Consider the following 8,290-nt stretch of genomic DNA (forward strand, 5'->3'; position numbering starts at 1 on the left):
TTGGTGAGAATTTTCTAGACTATACCTGATCTGAGCATAATAATTGACTTTGGTTTAGCAGCATGGTCTCTAAAATTTTGTTAGTTCCTGAGATTTTCAAACCTCTTTTCTAGAATTATATCTTTCGTTTTGTTTGAGGACAAACAAATGTTTAAGTTTGGGAGAGTTGATAACACCTGATTTTGGCCATATTTATGGATCACTTTATGTATCTTATGCAAGTGTTTCCAATCAGTTTCAAGGTTTTATAAGTGTTATCCATGTTTTGGAGTTTTAAAAGATTCTTCAGGTTACTTAAGAAAAACAATGCAAATTGAAGAAAAATACACTTTTGGCCAATTTCAGACCGTCAGAAGTTTCACATCCGATGAAGACCTTCTCACCGTCTGATCAAGCTCAAATTTGAATACAAGATAGAGTAGACAACCATCTTTCTAATTGCGTTCGATTGGATGCAATCCAACGGTTGGATCATAATTTATTTTCAATTTACTGAAGACAAGTTCTGCAGTCTCACGAATGAAGCAAGAGAGGAATGAAGTTTGGACATCATAGACCAACCACCGCGGTCCAGGAGCTCGTGACCGTGGTGAACACTATCCTGGCCATGCCTCAGAGCCTCCATACACAGTGAACCTACATTTACCAGTCTTGGAGAGCCCAATTCTGCGACAAGCCCATTTTCAGCCCAATGGCCTGTTTCAAGCTCAACTCATTCTATCTGCAAAAGAAGCTCTAAAGACGACCAGAAACACTTGTAGAACAATAAATATGTATTTTATAAGACCTAATTTCGTGTGTGCTCCTTTCACCTTGATAGGGAGGCACCCAACTTTTGTTTCTTAGGTTTAGATTAGGGAGATAGAGATTGTTCTCTTGAACCTTTGCTGTTTTTTTTCATCAAACTTTTCAGTTTATGCAATCTATTTTAGTTTATTGCTTTTCTATTTCAAAACCAACGACGATGTTGTCAAGCTCAGCCATGTCTGAGTAGTTACCTTGTTGGGTAAGAGGGCCATCAATAGGGACCCCATGATCAATGACATCTAGGTTCTTTTTTGGTTAAAGGATTTCGATTTTAAATGATTCTCCTATTCATCCAAATCTCAATGCGTTAATGCTGGAGTAACTAACCAGTATCCGATCCTAGGTTAAATCTGAACCACGAGAGTGTTGTATCTGGGTTACCTGAACTTGATCTTATGGACGTCACTGTCGTAGGGGACGAAAGTTACCTACTCATGTGATTGTAATTGGGGTTGTTGTTGTCGTTTTACTAAGCTTCAGGTTTTAAATTATAACCCCTAAATGTCTGCAAGTGCACAGATGTGCGTTGTAGTACTTAGGGTATCGATCCACAGAGACTTAGGTGTTTCAGTATGAATTCACGACAATGCTTAAATCAGATTAGAAATAAACAGGTTTGGGTTTTGGTTTTGGGTTTTGGTCACAAAATCTAAACTAGAAAGCAAAACAAATAAAAGCAATTGAAAACGAAAGGCAAATAAAAGCAAGTAAAAATCGAATAGATCAAAGGCGAATGGAAGCAAAGAAAATTGAATGGAAAGCAAAGGTTGTAAACAATTAAAAACAAACGCTGGGCTCAAGGGTATCGCGGAGATTCATGGATAAAGCTATGTCGATTTTAAACAAGTGATAAAGGTAATCAACTACGTATGTTCTAGAACTCGAGGCACGGAACTATGAATAGCCTACTTTCGCATCACTAAACAATTATCTCTTGCAACCTTGATCAGTAGGTTTCCACTCTGATCCTGGAAGGGAGAAGATGCAATAGCAGAACAAGGCTCATCAATATTCACAACTCAACTATAGGTAGGTTTCCACTCCTATAGAAGAATTGCTTGTTTCACCCTAGTTCAGACAATCAATGAAAACTTTCGCAACATATCATATCAGATCGGCTTCTAAGTGGCCAGCAGAGAATCACACAGTAAAATTAAAGGGAAACAAAAAACATCTAGAAGATTAATAATCCTAAATCTATCGATTCATAATCAAAGACACAAGAAATTCCTTTTGAAAAATCCCTTTAAACCTAACTGGGAAATTATTCAAACATGTTGTAACAAAGCATCATAGAGTATTGAAAGTTGCAGGAAATTAAAGAAAACAAGAAAGAAGAACGAAGAACAGAGTTGACGGCAGAGGCGAAATGTTGCTCTCCTTCGGCAGCTCCTCCTTCTTAAACGGCGGCCTCTCTCTCTAGGGTTTGTGAGTCTCACACGAAAATCTAAACACAAAAACGAACACACCCTTTATAATGACCAAGGGCTTAAAAATAACGAAAGAAATTGATCTGGGCTTTAATTAAGTCGTCTGGAAAGTGAATGTTGTCTGGCCGCGGTCGTGATGGTCCCACCCGCAGGGAAATAGGTGTTGGTCGTGGTCCCGGCTAATGTTCTTTTCTGAAACTGCATTTTCTGTCATTCTTTCATCAGGAGTATTTGAAGATCTAACCGTTGGATTATCTCCAAACCAAGTGCATTAGAAAGCTGGTTGGATCCTCTATGTTGTCTCAAATTTTGGGGGCGATCAGACGGTGAGAAGGTCTTCATTGCTTGTCATACTTCTGACGGTCTGCATTTATCCAAAATTGTTCATTTGTTCCTATTTGTATATCTTTTGCCCAAGTTTCCTGAAAAGTCTTTTGAAACTCTAAAACATTGAAAAAAAATTAAAAACCATTGAAAACAGAGTTAAAACACTCGCATAAGACATATTTATGATCCATAAAATGGCAAAATACGGTGTTATCAACTCCTCCAAACTTACCTTTTTGTTTGTTCTCAAACAAACTTAGATCAAGTCAGGAAAGAAATTTAAAAATCGCAGGAACTAAACAATATCTCAGTGACCGTCCTTCTGAACTTATCGTGAAACATCTATTTAGATTTATTCTAGAAAATTCTCACCAAAATACAAGCAAAACTAGTCCGTTAATCCGTCATGCGAAAATATACACACTTAGATCTAACTTCCAGTCAACTAGCTCTCTACATTCATTAAGCATATTGTGAGTTCTCATCAAAGACATTATTCATGGTAGACGGCGTTTGGCACTAAAAGATTTTTAAGTGGTGGTGTTTAGGTGTTTCGGGTTACCTTAAGATCTGGAGAATGCAAGATATTATGTAAAACGCAAGAGAGAGAAGGACCTGTTGATATCCGCAAATTTTCAGTCACTTCTCCTCTGCCAAATGTTGTTGCATAATTTTCCTCCTTTGTTGTAAACAACTGTTCCCCTAGACTTAGATCTTTTCCGGGAATCATAAAGATAATCTCCAAAACTCCATATAATCGAAATCAAGCTTGCCTCAAGGTTAGAATTCGATCCTCCTAGACTCTGTAAGGTTTTAAATTTCCCTTCCTTTCTCATTTTTCTTTTCTCTTTCTCTTTTTTGTTCAGTTTTTTTTCGAAAAGGGAAACAACCTTTTATAGAGAGATAGTCTGAGGGTCGAAATTGTACCAAGATTTTGAAGTTTTCCAAGGCAAACTGAGTTTTTTTCCTTTTGTTGAATCATTCCAATGAAATCGCAGGTCTCCGTCTTCAGTAACTAAAAACCGCATTGATCCTCTTTCTCTCCGACGATTTTGCACATATCTGCATATAGGACAATGAAAAATAAAAGTGCATGTGGTTTAAAAGAGGTTAGGTTCGGTGGGAAACTAGTTAAAGATGAACTAGCCATTCAAGATCAACAAAGAGTGGTAAAATAGTAAAGGAGTCCTGAATGTATGATTCGTTTCCCTGATCTAATGCTTCAATGAGAAATTTAAGTCAAAATTAAGTCCAGATAAAATGAGCTAGTATATCCTGTCAGAAAGAATCTCCATGAATAGAAGTCCTCTGGTGGGATTTCGTAATGCAAATATTCTAGCTACCGCCTAGTCTAGGCCTAAATCATAAAAAGAGCAAAAAAACGAGGAAATAGCGTAGAAGCACACTGGTCTAAATCACCATAGTAATGTTTATTGTGTTCCTGGTTTGAAAACTTTTTGAAAAACATTTTGAAAATGATTTTTGAAAAATTTTATGAAAAATTTGCCAGGAAAATTTTTATGTAAAACTTTTGAAAAACTTTTTAAAAATTTTATGTGTCCAAAACAAACTAAAAACAAATCAAATTTCATTAGTAACGGATGAACATCCTCCCCTAGACTTATTTCACATTGTCCCCAGTGTGATAAATCTTGGAAAGAATGGTAAAGAAAATAGAAAAGTTGAAATGTTTAAGTGAACTTATCGTGCTTGAGAGTGCTGCTCGTCTTTTGTGTTCGTTATTTCTTATTAAAAGCCTGAAATTAAATGAAACAAAAACCAAGCAATGGAAATAGAAAATACAGCTCAAATGGAAATAAATAAAATACCAAGTGGGTTGCTTCCCACTAAGCGCTTGTTTTAAGTCGTTAGCTTGACATTGTTGCTCGATTAAACTTATCCGAGGTCGTGACACTCCTTGATCTCATCATTGGTCGATGATGGATTAATCAAAAACATCACTTCTCTTTCGTCTTTTCTTTCTTCAGTCAGATATGGCTTTACACGCTGTCCATTCACTGTAAATGAATTTCAGGTTTTGTCCCACAGGACGATGGCTCCGTATGGTTTGACTTCCTTTATCGTGAAGGGTCCGGACCATCTTGAACGTAATTTTCCTGGAAGAAAACTTAAGACGAGAATTGAAAAGAAGAATCTTATCGTTGGGAGCAAAAGTTCTATGAATAATCTTCTTATCATGATATGCTTTAGTCCTCTCTTTGTAGATCTTCGAGTTTTCGTAAGCATTGTGTCGGATTTCTTCTAACTTATGAAGTTGAAGTAGTCTTCTTTCTCTAGGTGTTTTCGTGTTCATGTTCATCTCCTTGATAGTCCATTTCGATTTATACTCGATTTCTACTGGAAGGTGACATGCTTTTCCATAAACTAGGTTGAATGGTGTTGTTCCTAATGGCGTCTTAAATGCTGTTCGATATGCCCATAATGCGTCGTCAAGCTTTGTAGACCAATCCTTGCGATGAAGTGCAGTTGTTTTTTTGCAAAATCGACTTGGTTTCTCTGTTTGAGATCTCTACTTGATCGCTGGTTTGGGATGGTATGGAGAAGCAACTTTATGCGTAACTCCATTCTTTTTAAGAAGATTCTCAAAAACTCTATTGATGAAATGTGATCCTCCGTCGCTTATCACAATTCTAGGAACTCCAAAACGCGGGAATATTACAGATTTAAACAACTTCATGACGACTTTCGCATCTTTGGTGGGACTAGCAACTTCTTCAACCCACTTAGAGACGTAGTCTACTGCTACTAAGATGTATTGGTTTCCAAAAAAAAGTAGGAAATGGTCCCATAAAATCTATTCCCCAGACATCAAAAATTTTGACTTCGAGAATAAAAATTTGAGGCATCTCATTCCTTTGCTTATGTTACCCATCCTTTGGCATTTATCGCATCACGATATATAGGCTTGAGTATCCTTGAACAAGGTAGGCCACCAAAAACCTGCTTGTAAGATCTTTGAAGCAGTTTTGAAGGTTGCGAAATGTCCTGCGTAAGATGAGCTATGGCATCCGAATAAAATTCCTTCCATCTCTTCTTCAGCCACGCATCTTCGGAATAACCCATCAGCACATCTCTTGTAGAGATAAGGTTCGTCCCAAAAATAATGTCTTACGTCTTTCAGAAACTTTTTCTTCCTATATCCAAAAAATTGTGGTGGTTCTACATCAGCTACTAGGTAATTCGCTATGTGCCTAGACCATGGGGTGTTGAAAGCATCTGATCGTCGCATGAGTTGCCTTGGTGGTGCGGTATTGGCATTGGTGGGGGTAGTATCTATTGCATAGATGTTTTCTTCTGGCAAACTATCATTTAAAGACAATCTTTCTTCAACTCGAATTTGTGAAAGATGGTCTGCGACTCCATTATCTGCTCCTTTCCGATCTCGAATTTCGATGTCGAATTCTTGCAGTAGGAGGATCCATCTTATCAACCTCGGTTTAGCGTCTTTCTTAGACATTAAATACTTGATCGCAGCATGATCATTATGAACTATAATCTTAGATCCTACGAGATAAGAACGGAATTTCTCAAATGCAAATACGACAGCTAGAAGTTCCTTTTCTGTTGTAGCATAATTGCATTGAGCTTCGTCAAGAGTTCTGCTTGCGTAGTTGATTACGTGCAGTTTCTTATCTTTTCGTTGGCCAAGCACTACTCCGACTGCATAGTCACTTGCATCGCACATGATTTCGAGTGTTCCCAATCAGGTGCTTGCCCGACTGGAGCGGAGACAAGGGCTTCTTTGATCTTATGAAACGCGGCTAAGCACTCATCATCGAACTCGAAGTTCGTTTCTTTGCAAAGCAAACGCGTAAGTGGTCTAGCTATTTGAGAAATTTTTTTTATGAAACGCCTATAGAATCCTGCGTGTCCTAAGAAACTACGGATCCCTTTTACGTTTGTGGGTGGTTGAAGGCTTGTCATGACTTCGATTTTTAGCTTTGTCAACTTCAACTCCTTTTCCTGAAATTCTGTGCCCAAGCACGATTCCGTCTCGTAACATGAAGTAACATTTTTTCCAATTTAATACTAAGTGCTTATCTTCACATCTTTGCAGAACTTTACCAAGGTTGCCTAGGCATTTTTTAAAAGAAGATCCATAGACCGAGAAATTTCCATGAAATCTTCAATAAAGTCTGTGAAGATCGACATCATGCACCGCTGGAAGGTAGCGGGTGCATTACACAATCCAAAAGGCATACGTCAGTAAGCAAACATGCCATATGAAAAATCTTTTATGAAACACCTATAGAATCCTGCATGTCCTAAAAAACTACGGATCCCTTTTACGTTTTTGGCTGGTTGAAAGCATGTCATGACTTTGATTTTTTGCTTTGTCAACTTCAATTCCATTTCCTGAAATTCTGTGTCCAAGCACGATTCCGTCTCGTAACATGAAGTGATATTTTTCCAATTTAATACTAAGTGCTAATCTTCACATCTTTGCAGAACTTTGCCGAGGTTACCTAGGCATTTTTTAAAAGAATATCCATAGACCGAGAAATTTCCATGAAATCTTCAATAAAGTCTGTGAAGATCGACATCATGCACCGATGGAAGGTAGCAGGTGCATTACACAATCCAAAAGGCATACGTCGATAAGCGAACGTGCCATATGGACAAGTGAATGTCATTTTTTCTTGATCCTCCGCGCGAATAGGAATTTGGAAAAATCTGGAGTATCCATCAAGGAAGCAATAGTAGGGGTGATTAGCTAATCTTTCTAGCATGTGATCTATGTAGAGAAGTGAAAAATGACCTTTCCTACTTGCTGCGTTCAGTTTCCAGTAATCGTTGCACATACGGTGTCCAGTGACTGTTCTTGTAGCGATCATCTCATCTTTATCGTTTTTAATGACAGTGACTCCTCCTTTCTTCGGGACGACATGAACTGGGCTAACCCAAGTGCTATCTGAGATAGGAAATATGATTTCAGCTTCTAAAAGCTTCATAATATCCTTCTTGAAAACATTCATGAGATTAAGGTTTAGTCTCCTTTGACTTTCTATTGAGTTTTTTAGCATTATCCTCTAGATTAATCTTGTGCATACAAAGATCTGGAGAGATTCCAGGTATGTCATCAAGTGAACATCCTAAGGCTTTTCTATGCTTTCTCAGCTCAGACAACAGCATTTTGGTTTCTTCTTCTGTCAAACCAGAGTTGATAATGACAGGATAAGTTGAATTTGGTCCAAGGAAACCGTACTTAAGTCCGACGGGAAGAGGTTTAAACTTGATTTTAGGGACTTTAAGCTCACTCCAAGGATCATTTATAGCTGTGGCAGTTTCTTTAGGAGGTGTAGGAATGTTTATTTGATCCTTAAGATCTAGATACTTTTGAGGTTTCCTATAAGTTTTGGACTTATCAAGCATACGCGCGCACTCACTTGAAATTTCTTCTAGGAAATTGCACTCATCTTTTGTGGGTGAAAGTGTGACACTTAAAGCGTCGTCGAGAAGTAGATCTTCATAGACTTCCTCAATAATTCCGTCTAACTCATCAATCCAACAAATTTTGCCATCCAAAGTCGGTTTATCAAAACTTTTGTTCATGTCAAACTGCATAACTAGTCCGGCTAAATGAAGGTCAATTTTTCTTTCTAGGACATTGATTATGGCTCCGGCTGTAGATAGGAAGGTCGTACAAGAATAAGTGAATCCTTAGGATCTCTTTCTACTTCTAGAACTACGAAATCAGTTGGTAT

Source organism: Eutrema salsugineum, unplaced genomic scaffold (assembly GCF_000478725.1).
Source record: "Eutrema salsugineum unplaced genomic scaffold, Eutsalg1_0 scaffold_4, whole genome shotgun sequence".
Taxonomy (NCBI): domain Eukaryota; kingdom Viridiplantae; phylum Streptophyta; class Magnoliopsida; order Brassicales; family Brassicaceae; genus Eutrema; species Eutrema salsugineum.